The sequence below is a fragment of the Phoca vitulina genome, unplaced genomic scaffold, assembly GCF_004348235.1.
Source record: "Phoca vitulina isolate PV1807 unplaced genomic scaffold, GSC_HSeal_1.0 scaffold32, whole genome shotgun sequence".
Taxonomy (NCBI): domain Eukaryota; kingdom Metazoa; phylum Chordata; class Mammalia; order Carnivora; family Phocidae; genus Phoca; species Phoca vitulina.
Genome location: NW_022589735.1, coordinates 12,844,082 through 12,857,234, shown reverse-complemented (window position 1 = coordinate 12,857,234; position 13,153 = coordinate 12,844,082). Strand labels below are relative to the sequence as shown.

The following is a 13,153-nucleotide window of genomic DNA, read 5'->3' as shown; positions in this document are numbered from 1 at the left end:
TTAGAGATAATGAACAGAAAGCACCACAATACCTAGAACAGAATAAATGTTGGCTGTTATATAATTAGTTCCTACTCACTTCCCACAACGCCATGGGGGCAAATATGTAAATTAAGAGACAAACTCTTGTGTTCATACATAAAAGTCCCAAGGTGATCTCTCCATCCGCCAACTTCTAATAACTCTTGTTTTGTTAAACATGAATTTGATCACATCCCTTGTTCAGTGTCTGTTTAGCTATATTTTTTCTTGTTTTTTGAGAGTGAAATTCTTTTGAGAGGAATTCTTAACTTTGTACCATAAATCCCCTAGAGAGATTGTGAATGCCATAAAATTCTATGTAAAGTGTTATATGTCTATGTGTGCACTCCCCTTGCTTTGAAAGTGGCACCTATAAGATTTTCAAAGGGATTCATGACCTCCCAAATTTAAGATTTTCAACAGAAACTATTGGTATGGCTCGCACCCATTTCAAGTTGCGCACACAAGGCAGCATCCCAGTCCCAGATTCTCAAGGTGCTTGATGACCAAGCACAAGCCAGGATCTGAGCCAGGATCTGATCTAGAACGCCTTGGACAGCCAGGTCCCCTTGGACTCTGTATGTGTTTCCTAGGGCTGCCATGACAAGGTATCCCAAACTGGGTGGCTTAAAACAACAGAATTTTGTCTCTCACAGATCTGGAGGCCAAAATTCTGAAATTAAAGTGTCGGCAAGAACACGCCCCTCACAAAGCCTCTAGGGGAGGGTCCTTCTTGTCAATTTCAGCTTCTGGTAACAAGCGTCAAGCACTCCTTATCTACAGGAGCAACTCCAGGCTTGGCCTCAGTCTTCATATGGCCACTTCCTCTGCGTGTCTTCTTATAAGGACATCAGTCATACTGGATTAAAGGTCCACCGTACTCTGGTATGACCTCATCTTAACTGATTATACCTGCAACAACCCTACTTCCAAATAAGGTCACATTCTGAGGTATAGTGGGTTAGGACGTCAACATGTCTTTTGGGAAGGACGGATTTCAACCCATGGCAGGCTCTATTCTTCCATTTACTTTGCTGATAGACATGAAGGAAGGAAGGACAACCAGCAGGTACTGAGATTTTTCTCTGACCTCCATCTGTGCTTGATACTTTAATCTTCACACACTCCATTTTTATCAACAAGGACACTGAGACTCAAGAAATTGGGTAACCTATTTAGTGATAAGGACCCATAAAAGGCCAAGTTTGAAAATGAATACAAGTTCCTGTGATGACATAGTGTCATTCATGTGTAGTTTTAGATAAAATTCATGCAATATACAAAACAGATCCCTGAGTAAATATGCTCCCTGGGCAAATATAATTGTATTGCATGTTATAATGTGTTTTAGAAATAGAATAAAGTGACACCAATAAATTAAACTAAACACTTAGCATCTGGGTGAGAGATAATCACAAGTAGAGCAACATTAAAATAAAAAAGCTTACCATTAAAGGTCCTACAACTAGTATACTTATTTATGGTTTATTCAGAATTCTGTAAGATAGCATTCCTTTCAAGTTTTATATTCTACTTTTTGGTTATTATGGTGTTTTACAGCAGAAAATTTGTTAGAAACATAAAAGGGGATGCTATGCCATCATTTTTGTCCCTGGGAAAAAATATGTGTATATTTTTATATTTATAATATATTATATTATAATATATTATAGAATGAGCATAAAACGAAACATGGTAAAGAGGATTCTGTTATATGAAATCAATATTAGTAATTTATGACATAACAAAGTATTAAATAGCTAAGCTTTTGAACAACTCCATAAGGATTAGAAAATTCTTACACATCATTCATATGTGGAATTTAAGAAACAAAACAAATGAACAAAGGCAAAAAAAGAGTGATACAAACCAAGAAACAGACTCTTTTTTTTTTTTTTAAGAGAGAGAGCACGTGGAGGGGGGAGGGAGGAGTGGCAAAGGTAAAGGGAGAAAAAGAATCTTAAGCAGACTCCATGCTCAGCAGGCAGCCCAACACAGCCCTTGATCTCATGACCCTGAGATCATGACCTGAGCCAAAATCAAGAGTCAGTCTCTTAATCAACTGAGCCACCCAGGTGCCCCTGCACTAAGAAACAGACTCTTAACTACAGAGAACAAACTGACGGCTATCAGAGGGGAGGTGGGTGGTTGGATGCGTGAAATAGGTGATGGGGATTAAAGAGTACACTTATGATGAGCACTGAGTCATGTATGGAATTGTTGAATCACTATATTGTACACCTGAAACTAATATAGCACTGAATGTTAACTATACTGGAATTAAAATTAAAAACTTAATTTAAAAAAAAGAGAGAGAAAAAGAGGGGGCATCTGGGTGACTCAGTCGGTTGGGTGTCCAACTCTTGATTTTGGCTCAGGTCATGATCTCAGGGTCCTGGGATCAAGCCCCACGTTGGGCTCCATGATCAGTGGGGAGTCTGCTTGTGGATTCTCTCTCCCTCTCCCTCTGCCCGGTTCCCCACTCGCTAACACTCTCTCTCTCTCTCTCTCTCTCAAATAAATAAATAAATCTTTAAAAAAAAATAAGAGAAAGAAAATTCTTACACAGCTACTCTTGAAAAAAGCCATTTGACTTTTTACTGAAAGAGAGCATCTGGATGTATTAATTATCTTGATCTTGGTAATCATTCCACAATGCACATGTATATCAATCAACACGTTGTACACTGTAAATACAAACCATGATATTTTTCAATTATTCCTCAATAAAGTTGGAAAAAAAAGAGTATCTCAACACATTGGAAATCAAAATGACATGAGTTTCTTGGCCTTTTGGCTAAGATTAAGTGTAGTATCTGTTCTTATCAGTTTCTCATTTTCCAGACAAGGCACAGGGACAGTAGAATTATAATCCTCAATGATGTCCATGAAAATGCTAAAATTGGAGGATTTTAATAAAATGTAATTTTACTTTATTACATTTTATGCATAATGTTTCCTTAGTTCAAAATCTACACAGGCCAGTCTTTCATAAGTCATAAAAGAAGCTGTGGGGAACAGCAGAAAGGGCATTAATCTGAGTGGGGAATGCAAGTGAAAGGTCAGGCTTGAGCAGGAAGGGGAGCAGAGAAAAGTAAAAAAGAAACCACAACACAGATCAGGAGACACGGGTGTCTGGCCCACACAAACAAAGCTCTCCATCAGACCTTCAAATAGGGGCGCCTGGGTGGCGCAGTAGGTTAAGCATCTGCCTTTGGCTCAGGTCATGATCCTAGGGTCCTGGGATTGAGCCCTGCGTCAGGCTCCCTGCTCAGTGGGGAGTCTGCTTCTCCCTCTCCCTCTGCCCCACCCTGCTTCTGTTCTCTCTCTCTCATGTTCACTCTCTCTCTCTCTCAAACAAATAAATAAATGAAATCTTAAAAAAAAAAAAAGGCCTTCAAATATTCAGATTCTGTCCTGAGTAAACCATCAGGGGAACAACCAGCACCCCAAGTTGCTCGATCACAATGAAGACTTGGTTCAAGTCTACTAGACTCCTTAAGAGACACAACCCACCCAAGTTGTCCCCAGAATTCATTCTTAATTTGTTTAAAAGATAAGAAAAAATATTTTGGATTGATGTGGATTATAGTCAGCATGCTGATTTCCAATAGGACTAAAAGAACAATAAGTTTCATCTCCAATACGTATATAACATTTCATGTGACTGTATGTTCACTTCATAGGACATGTACAGAAGCAGCTCTTTTGTGCCACAGAAAGAGCATAAACCTGAGGATAAATAGCCAAGCTGAGGTCTTCCATCCACCAGATATGTGAACCCTCATTTAACCCTCTGAGCTCTGTCTTTCCAATAGGTATCTTTCTTCCAACCCTTTTGCTTTATATTGTTTATGACAATTTCACTATCTTAAAATACATTTTTTTTCTTAAATTAGTAATATCTTTACTTTTAAAAAGGTTGGGATGTGAAAAGGCATGGCCAAAAATTAATATTTAATGGGCTCCGCACTGGGTGAGCAGCCTACTTAAAAAAAAAAAAAAAAAAGTCATATATTAAAAAAATCAGTGACCAGTCTTTCATCAAAACATGGTGAGTTGGGGGGCACCTGGGTGGCTCAGTCATTAAGCATCTGCCTTCGGCTCAGGTCATGATCTCAGGGTCCTGGGATCAAGCCCCACATCAGGCTCCCTGCTCCGTAGGAAGCCTGCTTCTCCCTCTCCCACTCCCCCTGCTTGTGTTCCCTCTCTTGCTGTGTCTCTCTCTCTGTCAAATAAATAAATAAAATCTTTAAAAAAAAAACAAAAAAAAACATGGTGCGCTGGCAGATTCAATTAAGACCAAAAATAATATACTCTATCCCTTAACAAATTCCACCTTTAAAATTGCTGTAAGTTTATCAAAAATGGAGGCCTAAAGAGAAAACACATAAATTAGCAGAAAATAATCTTTATTTTAAAAGGGCTATTAAGTCATCATGGCATATAATCAAAGAACTAAACTGGTTTTATGACCAAAAAACTGATCAAATTCCAGAAATGTGCTACCTGCCACGCTTAAACACCTCTTTGCTGAAATAGAGAAATGGCATGGGATTTAGAGTCAGTTGTATGACCAGTATGCAATAAATATTGCTTTGAATTAGATGTGATTTAATTTGCCATGACTTCTGCATCTCCAGAAACCCACTAGGAGCTTAGCTGTTAAGAGGAACTCAAGCATATAGTGCTTTTGTTAATCATTAATGGCCCTGTTCCACCAAAATTAAATTTCCACAGCTGCCAACCACAAAAGTTTGGTTGTCTCCTGAAGGCTAGAGTTAGAGTCTGATCCAATAACGGACAATGTAGCTCACCTTCAGTTATAAGCAATCACTCTGTAACCCTTAACCCTGCAGGTAAAAGGATCCAACCCACTAACCAAGCATAATGTCATCAAGAAAACTACTCACAGTTTTCCAGTTACAGCAACAGATTATCAAACATACTGATTACTAAATTTCTAAAGAAAATTCAAGAAAAACAATCCATCTCTCCTGACCCCATTACCTCAACCCCAATTCATTCTCTTAATTCAACTTGTAAGACCAGTCAAAATACAGTCATATTTGATGATAGGGAAATTTTAATAGTTAGCATTTATGCAATGCTCCTATGTCTTTGATGTTTTACAAGCACTATTTTATTTAATCATCACAACATACCCATAAAGGAGGTAGTGAATGTTAAATCCATTTTATAGATAAAATTACTGAGGCTTAGTAAGAGTAAGTGTTTTCCCAAGTTCACACAACTGGAAGAGGGATTTCAATTGGTCAGACTCCAGAGCCCATGGTTAAGAATACATGCTCCAGAACATCTATTATCAACATGAGAAGGTTTCCTTTATTTCTTTTTGGTGAAAAAGAATTTTTTTTAACAGCAAGATTGTATGTTTTTAAATATGTATGTGTGCATAAAGTAAAATCCACATTTATCCATAGAAAAATACCTGAAATGACATACTGGAGGCATTAATGGTTCTCTTTTCTGAGGGATAGAGTCATGAGGGAGAATTCATTTTTTTATCTGTATTTTCTACATATTTTTTTCATAGGCTCCACGCCCAACATGGGGCTTGAACTCAAGACCCTGAGATAAAAAATCACATGTTCTACCCACTGAGCCAGTCAGGCACCCATGTATTTGCTAATTTTTCTACAACGATCGATAATAAAAAAGAACAAAGTTATTTTGGTTATAAAAATAACACGCCAGAGTTTACATTGTCAGAGAAGGAAATCACAGATTAGGCTTATTTTAATGATGAGTTTAACAGAAAACAGAAAAACTGAAGGCCTCGATGAAAATTAAATGACTGTAAAATAGCATGAAAAGATGCTCAACAGCACTCACCCTCAGGGAAATGCAGATCAAAACCACAATGAGATCTCACCCCACACCTGTCACAATGGCTAGTATCAAAAAGACAAGAAAGAACAAGGGTTCGTGAGGATGTAGAGAAAAAGGAACCCTCTTACACTGCTGGTAGGAATGCAAACTGGTGCAGCCACTGGGGAAAACAGCATGGAGGTTCTTCACAAAATTAAAAATAGAACTACCCTATGATCCAGTAATTCCACCATTGAGTACTTACCCAAAGAAAATAGAAACACCAATTCAAAAGATATTTGCACCCCTATGTTTATTGCAGCATTATTTACAATAAACAAGATATGAAAACAACCTAAGTGTCCACTGATAGATGAATAGTTAAAAAAATGTGGTCTATATATAGAGAGAGAATAATAGCCATTTGCAACACATATGGATCTGGAGGGTACTATGCTAAGTGAAATAAGTTAGACAGAAAGAAAAATGCCATATGATTTTACTTGTATGCCAAATCTAAAAAAACAAACAAGCAAACAAAACAGAAACAGACTCATAGATACAGAGGACTAGTGGTCACCAGAGGGGGAGGGTATAGAGGGGTGGGTGAAAAAGGTGAAGGGGATTAAGAGGTACAAACTCCCAGTTATAAGATAAGTAAGTCTCAGGGATGAAAATTACAGCATGGGAAATACAGTCGATAATATTGTAATACTGTTGTATTACAATGTTAAGAGACGGTGACCACACTTATTGTAGTGAGCACTGAGTAATGTATAGAATTGTCGAATCACTATGTTGTACGCCTGAAACTAATAACATTGTATGTCAGCTATACTTCAATAATAAAAAAAAAGTTTTTAAAAGACTGTGAAATCGGTATGGATTAATAGAAGTTATATTAGGAAAGTCTTGTAGTTATATTTGAAATAGCTAAACATACCAATCTGGGAATCCAGTATTTTCTGAGGAGCACTTTACGAATCAATTTCTTTATGAATCACAAATGAAAGACAAGAAGTATTATAATGCTAGCCATGCTAAGAGGAGACTTCATTCATCTTAACAAGAAATTAACATTCTTGAGCAAAAATCATCATAGCATCTGACCTCTGATCTCCTTGTGGAAGGAAATTATATGTTCCAAATTCCTCTGTCTCTTGATAACATAACATTAAATCAAACAGTTGGAAATAGGGAAAGACTTAATATCTCTGACTGGAAACTATGAATCCAAGAGTAAATCTTCCTGGTTCCACAAACACGTCAATTTCAAGCTCTGTTCCTGAACCCTCTATTAACTGCTTGATTTTATTACTGATTGAAATTTATATCAGGGATGATCATTATAGCTATCGCATATTGTGATTCATTTATAATTTTAATAATTCAGCCTACACCATTCCCCATATGCAATAACTTCCTAAAATAGAGTAAGGGAGTGAAAATCAGGGATACTACATTTTTGTGTGTAGGCACAGACCTGGGTGCACTAATCATTTTTTTCTGAGCATGCCACCTCTCAGAGTGGGCCCTCGGCAGCTAATCCTTGTTCCTTTGCCTTTCTGTCTGAAGTGTGAGAGACTGAGGATACAGTCAGTGTCCGTGGGTGAGGGTTAGAGGTAGAAATCATTCAGTGTCTCCCACAAGACGGGAATTTGGTACTAAAGAAAAGAAGGGGGGCACCCAGGTGGCTCAGTTGGTTAAGGGTCTGCCTTCAGCTCAGGTCATGATCCCTGGGTCCTGGGATCGAGCCCCACATCAGGCTCCTTGCTCGGCAGGGATTCTGCTTCTCCCTCTACCCTTCCCCCTGGCTCTTGCTTTCTCTTGGTTGCTCTCTCTCATAAATAAATAAATAAATAAAATCTTTTTAAAAAAGAAAAGAAGGGGTCAGGAACTCAGTCATTTGAAATATCAGCATGATGTATATCGGCTCTGAAGAAACTTGTGTCAAAAGATAGTTTTTAAATAGGTAGAATCATGATTTTCATACAAATACCAAATGAATACATGTCAAGATATTATTTAACTCATTAATTAATGAGAGAATCAGTAAGATGTCAAAAAAGAATTCTAATGAGTATCCAAAGAATTTCCTATATGGGCAATGCTGAAATGAATTTTGCTAAAAGATGTGGTCAATATCCAAGGCAATAAAATGTAATATTTGGAATTATCTCGGGGGAGGCATCAATTACATCCCACGTACTTGACAGAACTTGTTTGCATCTCCCAGGGACCAACTGCTTTATTCTGAACATCAAACCTCTACACCACCCAGTAATTTTTGTGCCCGGTTACAAGTACTTCACAATTTTTCCTATAACACTAGTACAATCTAGATGTCCCCTAGGCCACTCTTCTGGGTGTACATTCTTCTTTAATATCCAAGCCCTGGCCCCGACACAGTAGGCAATCCTGCACCCTCCCCAATGTAAATAACAGTTCCCCTTTTGTCACTCCCTAAAGCACCACTAACAGAAGGGCTGTAGGATTTAACAGATTCCTCCCAAGGGTTTGGGAATAACAGAGGGGAAATGACAACACAGCATAAAACAAGATTTTAACATTCTTAATTTTTTTAAAGATTTTATTTATTTATTTGAGAGAGTGAAAGAGTACAAGCAGGATGAGGGGCAGAGGGAGAGGGAGAGAAAGAATCCTCAAGCAGATGCCCCGCTGAGCACGGAGCCTGGCACAGGCTCAATCCCCCAGGACCCTGAGATCATGACCTGAGCCGAAATCAAAAGTCAGCAACCCAACCAACTGAGCCACCCAGGCGCGCCAAGATCTTAACGTTCTTAAAGTTTATTTGGCTATCCCCACTCGTGGGAATTTCTCCTGCTTTACTCCATAGATCTCATCCAGTTGCTGAAACTCCACAAACCTTAGTTTCAGGGCACATACAGCAGCAGAACACCGAAATTTGACAGAACACTCTAGTGCTTTTCAGTCAAGGGCCTTCTTCCAGCTTCGGTCACGGTGGTGGTGGTGGTGGTAGTCAGAGAGCTTGAGTTTCACAACCCAAAAAAGCCACTGTTAGGCTTTTCTAAATAACTCAGCCTGAATTTCCATCCTTAACAGGGGAAGAACCAGCCAGAGCTTTGAAATTATAATTTTCCTTAACATGCTCCAGATCAAATCCTCAAACAGTGCTCCAACCACCACAAAAGTATCCAAGAGAAGGAAGAAATCGTAAAATGTACGTGTTCTCCATTTCTTTTTTTTTTTAAAAAAAAAAGATTTTATTTATTTATTTGACAGAGAGAGACACAGCGAGAGAGGGAACACAAGTGGGGGAGTGGGAGAGGGAGAAGCAGGCTTCCTGTCGAGCAGAGAGCCCGATGTGGGGCTCGATCCCAGGACCCTGGGACCATGACCTGAGCCGAACGCAGACGTTTAACAACTGAGCCACCCAGGCGCCCCTACGTGTTCTCCATTTCCAAGCGAACCGCATGAGTCATGTCACTTTTGCTCCGTGATAGTACAAGTAGTGTATATAAATTAGGCTCTAAGTACTTTTAAAGTTTAGAGATAAAAAATAAACTATTAATATGTAAATCAAATTTCACAATGTTATTAAATCGCCAATTAGAGACATATTTCTTCTGAATATTTCTAGAAGTTAAAATTACGGACTTTAGAATTTCTAAGATGTGGACAATAATAAAAGTGGCTCATTTTTAAATGTATTATGTACACTTCTGGTAAAGGAGCTAAGACGGCTTAAATCAGTGACACCTCTTCGGCGAATGACACAAATCATCAAAACCAAGGATGAAAGGACAAAAACAATACAGTAAAGGAAAATGCAAGGAAGGAAATCTCCCTTGTTTATTGTTGTTATTTCAAAACTCTCTCAAGGGCAGCACGTCTTGATTCTCACGCCCTCATGTAGAGAACATAGGAGCCATTTTATAGACAAAATAACTCGGGCATACGGAGGCTACATGATTTGTCCCCCATAGAGAGTTTGAAGTAGGAGGTCCAAGTCTGGAAATTACATCATCTGACTCCAAACCCAAAGCTTATTCTTTTCCACCATGCCATTTTAGGTTACAGAACGTAATTTTAATTATTGCAATATAGGTGTAACCAACCACATAATTTTGGAATTGTCTAGCAAATTCAATACCTTTAATACTAAGACCCTAAATTTCAAGTTGACTAGAAATTTGCAATAAAACCTCAGCACCCCAGTGCTGAACGAAATACCCTAGAACTGTAAGACCCACAGCTGACAGAAACAAATATTCCCATAATTGCTATCAGCCCTCTAATCATTGTCCCTGACTCCTCAAATCTTTTACCACTTGGTTGTACTTCTAAATGCTTGGTCTTGAATTACCTAGCTACTATAGAGTTGGGGAACCTGAAGTACCTTGTTCAGGGGACTGTGATTGTTACATCACCCTTCCCATTCAAATCACTGCACGGAAGAAATTGTGAGGGCAATAATTAAGCCCTCCAGCGACTACCTTGATAATCTGACTGCTAAATCCTTTCAATTGCACTGATCTTCAACACAAGAACATCCTTACTTGCAGCCAGGCTATCATCCCAGGCCATTTCCCTTTCTAGATTGCTGCTACATTTTCCCCCACATGCCTGCCTATGCAGGATCAGCTCATAGTAAATCTATACGCAGCACAGGAAACATCCCACAGATAATGAATTTTACTGATATCACGTAAGAACTGTCAATCATCACAGCTCCATTACCCTCATGCTGGCAGCATAAAACAAATTACCACATTTGCTAGTGTTCTTATAGTATGTGCTCTTTGGATGCTTTGTGTTATTTTTATCCTGGCTGTTCTTTGGAGATATTTAGTTATTCCAAGAGAGTGGGAGAAACAGAGGAAGCTAGCACGTGTCAGCTTCTCCCATGGTGAGATCTATCTACCTCACCCAAGATAATATTCTTTTTTTTTTTTTTTTTTTTAAGTAGGCTCCACACTGGGTGTGGAGCCAAATGTGGGGCTTGAACTCACCACCCTGAGATCAAGGCCTGAGTTGAGATCAAGAGTCCGACGCTTAACCGACTGAGCCACCCAGGCGCCCCCCAAGTCTTGAAAAAATAACTTTTCCTGAATCATTTGGAGCTTGCTGTTGGAAAAAGAATCTATTCTAGAAGAAGCTAGTACTTAATGCTTTGGAAGGAAATTGCCTGTTAACAATTTCAAAAGGAAGAAGGAATTTTCTGAAGCATCAATTCTGCTTAAAAAAATTATTCTTTTCTAGTGTCACCCACTCAAAAAATTGTAATAGGAAAGTAAATTCAACTCTCACTTAAAGTCAGCATGAAAAACTAGCTATGTATTTTTTCAAACTTCTTTTAAATCTCTCAAAATTACTGAATTCCAAACTCTCAGTAAGAGCCGCTTTTATGGTCTTGCCATATTTCTTCAAATATCGAAATCTCATAGATTTGAGACTGAGATTAGACATACTAATAGAGACCAGTTTTACATCAATTTATGAAACTTCTTTCTGTGTCTTAGTAGATGGAAGCAAGAATAATTCATTTCATGAAATCAAACATCTTCAAAAATAATTACATTTAAAAACATTTGCATATCTGAACCATGAACCACAAGGAAGGGGCCCTTATGGGCTGTGCCTTAGCTTTTCCCATGCAACTGCTTCCCCAGTGAAAAAGTATTTAATTAAATAAGTACTTAAAAGATTGAGATTTATGCGTGTCAATTCACCAAAAATATGGTTTTTCAAATGAGATAAGTAGTTGGGATTCTTTCCTTTAGCGAATAAGAATGTGGTCCAGGGCGCCTGGGTGGCTCAGTTGGTTAAGCGACTGCCTTTGGCTCAGGTCATGATCCTGGAGTCCCTGGATCGAGTCCCGCATTGGGCTCCCTGCTCAGCAAGGAGCCTGCTTCTCCCTCTGACCCTCTCCCCTCTCATGTGCTCTCTCTCTCTCATTCTCTCTGTCTCAAATAAATAAATAAAATCTTAAAAAAAAAAAAAAAAAAAGAATGTGGTCCATTCTGGGGCGCCTGGGTGGCTCAGTCTGTTAAGCGTCTGCCTTCGGCTCAGGTCATGATCCCAGTGTGGGATCGAGTCCCGCATCAGGCTCCCCACTCCACGGGAAGCCTGCTTCTCTCTCTCCCACTCCTCCTGCTTGTGTTCCCGCTCTCGCTATCTCTCTGTCAAATAAATAAATAAAATGTTAAAAAAAAAAAATGTGGCCCATTCTTTCTTTAAAATTTATCAGGAGTAGTACATGTGTGTGTATATATAATATATATGTGCAATATATAATATACACATGTATATATACATATATGTAATATATGTGCATGTGTAACATATGCACATATATGTACGTGTGTGTACATATGTATTGTGTTATATGTATGTACATGTGTGGTGTGTGTATATATGTAATATGTGGTGTATGTAATATATATGTGCATATACATATATGTAATGTAAAATATATGTGTAATAATATATATGTATATATAATATACAATAAGGGAAGAATAGGCAAAGGTAGAAACAGAGAGGAAGGAACAGTAATTTTGCCAGAAATGTTAGCACAATTTTACTAGGTAGGATTCACCCAGAATGAAAGAAAAACAGACGTAGTGGTAGGTCCAGAGTGGTTAAGACCAGCACTTCGCATGTGTATTCCTGAAGGTAACAGTGGCATCCATTGCCCATAGACATATATTGAAATAATCAACCCTCTACACCATAAGCCCTGAAGTCCCTTTCCCCCAGCACACAAGGGATCCAGGACTCTGCTGGGGCCCAACAGCTATTCTTAAGGCATCCTTGGGAAGCATCTTCATTGAGTGTCCAAAGAAAGAGAGAGCTACATTTGTAAGCCCAAGTCATACCCCTAAATGACTTCTGGGGAGGCTGCAAATGAGATGACATAGAGCAAGCACAGCAAAATTCCCACTCACATGAAGATTGACAGCCAATGGAAACTGGTCTAGACCCTGTCAGCTCCCGGGCACTCAGCCAAGCCCATCAAGGACAGTCCTCTCTGCCTCAGGTTCGCATGTTGTTACCCCAGCTCTGGAGCCCCGGCACTCAGCCTTCTCCCTGCTCTCCACCACATGGCCAGCTTCACATCTGTGTTCTCTTTATCCAGGTGCGCCAGAAGGCTGCTCTTGTTTCCCTTCAGGACACCCTGAACAACTAGTCAGGAAGAGTTTCAAATACCCATAAAGTAAGACTGCAATCATAAGCAATTAAAAAAAAAAAAACGACTCCTGGGGCACCTGGCTGGCTCAGTCAGTAGAACATCCATCTCTTGATCTCGGGGTTG

At 39.0% G+C, this 13,153-nt stretch overlaps 1 pseudogene; it reads left to right on the top strand.

The window, feature by feature from the left end:
* Positions 1-2,798: 2,798 nt before the first annotated feature.
* On the top strand, positions 2,799-2,974 carry LOC116645331 (annotated as a pseudogene).
* The last annotated feature ends 10,179 nt before the right edge of the window (positions 2,975-13,153 follow it).